Raw genomic sequence first — 2060 nt, 5'->3', positions numbered from 1 at the left:
ATAATTAAACTCCCTATGTAAATGATAATTCAATAAAATATCTTTTGGGATGTTGGCAGGTCTGGTTTTGGATGATCTTCCACCTTTCGCAAAAGTGAAGGATATGCTGCTTGAAAATCGCCAGGCAAATTTTAGAAAGAAGACAAGAGAGCACAAGTTCGTTCGAATGATTTTGGTGGATATTTCGGTATAAAATCGTTCTTTCTCGACTCGTCCCAGCGGGATAATGGTTCACTGCTTACATTTTTCTTTAAAGAATGCTTCGAAGAAAATTCTATGTAGAATTCTTCGATACCAGGTAATGCATAAAAGTAAGCTATGCGGAATAATGGTTCCCCGCTTACATTTTTCTTTGAAGAATGCTTCGAAGAAAATTCTATGTAAAATTCTTCGATACCAGGTAATGCATAAAAGTAAGCTATGCGGAATAATGGTTCCCCGCTTACATTTTTCTTTGAAGAATACTTCGAAAAAAATTCTATGTAGAATTCTTCGATACCAGGTAATGCATAAAAGTAAGCTGTGCGGCTAAATTCTACTGTGTTCATATTACAAGTCAAGTAAGTACGTGAAAAACGACAAATACAAATTGATGGAATAAAATTTATAAGTAAATTTTTTCATTATTTCGTCAAATCATCAAGCAAAAAGTTGGTTACTATTTGGTAAGTATTTCGTGTTTTTAACATTGAAGGACATAGCTTCAAATTTATAAACATACTCTTTCAACTTTTTTGTAGAATGTGTGAAAGTTGAAGGCTTCACCAAATCGGAATATATTCACCAAATTCAAAAAATTATCAAACTCGCCAAACGCAGTTTCTTCAAGTCTCGTTGCTTGAAAAAAAACGGCAAGAGACTCAGCCACAAAATTAAAAGAAAACCATAATGGCTAAATGAGTAGCGACCAACATCTCCGCTTTGGCAGCATCCCGGTTCTTTCCGCTAGTTACCCGTCTGTATATATGTATATTTAACGTTTTTAAAAATGTTTTCAACCTTTGATCATTTTATATATACATACATACATATACATTTAATATGTATTTAACGTTTTTAAACTATTTCAATTTGTAATAATTCGGTTCATTTAAACACATTTTGTTATAACAATTTTTAAGTGCATTTCGCATAAAATAAAACCTTTATAACGATTGTATGTATTGAATCTAGTGCATTTTTCTTTTTAACAAAAAGTGTGAGTGGCCTATAAGGTGAGTTTTTGTACACATAATACTTATTTTCATACGAATATGCAATTTTTCCTATTGACCTTGGCATCAAAGAATTCTTCGTGAACTATGGCATCGAAGAATTCTTCGTTAACTGTGGCATCGAAGAATTCTTCGTTAATTGTGGCATCGAAGAATTCATCGTTAACTGTGGCATCGAAGAATTCTTCGTTACTTTGGCATCAAAGAAATCTTCGTTAACTATGGCATCGAAGAATTCATCGTTAACTGTGGCATCAAAGAATTCCTCGTTTACTTTGGCATCGAAGAATTCTTCGTCCCATGGTAAGCGTAAAAGGTGATCTGTTACTTTTCGTAGGACATCGCCGTGTTAATTTTCATCGGTCGGGGTAAGCGATACAATCATGCTGTATCGTTTACCTTGCTCGCTTACCAATGTCTACCATATCCCGCTGGGGTCTTAATAAACTTAAATTTTTCTCAAAAAGAGTAAAGAGATATTTCAGTGCATAATAACTTTTGTACAATTTATAGAACGAAGCCAAAAAAGCTTTTACACACAAAAGTTACTCATACGCCCTGTATTCTAATAACTCTATGAGCTCACGATTTGAAAATTTCTATTGTAAGAGGGCCAAACTTATAGTAAATCATAAATATTAATAATAATTAAAGTAATAATTGGTAGCAATTCTTAGAAGAGTTAATTTATTCGCAGGGCTTTGCGTGCATAAATTGAATTTTAAATTCAAATCATTTATCGACATCACTTAGTGACAACACTTTTCACAGCAGACATTTCTTTCTCTTTTTGTAACTGCTGACTCTCGTTTACTCCGCTCCCTAGAGAGGATCGATTGACAAGGG

At 33.5% G+C, this 2060-nt stretch overlaps 1 long non-coding RNA gene across 1 annotated transcript in view; it reads left to right on the top strand.

The window, feature by feature from the left end:
* Positions 1–219: 219 nt before the first annotated feature.
* The window catches only part of LOC125775724 (uncharacterized), a 13786-nt gene continuing 11945 nt past the window's right edge, over positions 220–2060 (top strand). The window contains exon 1 of the long non-coding RNA XR_007421331.1: positions 220–502. This is a non-coding gene — a long non-coding RNA (uncharacterized LOC125775724). The remainder of the gene's footprint in view (positions 503–2060) is intronic.

The sequence above is a fragment of the Bactrocera dorsalis genome, chromosome 1 (assembly GCF_023373825.1).
Source record: "Bactrocera dorsalis isolate Fly_Bdor chromosome 1, ASM2337382v1, whole genome shotgun sequence".
NCBI lineage: Eukaryota > Metazoa > Arthropoda > Insecta > Diptera > Tephritidae > Bactrocera > Bactrocera dorsalis.
Note: the sequence above shows the minus strand (reverse complement) of the source record. Positions and strands in the feature narration are given on the sequence as shown.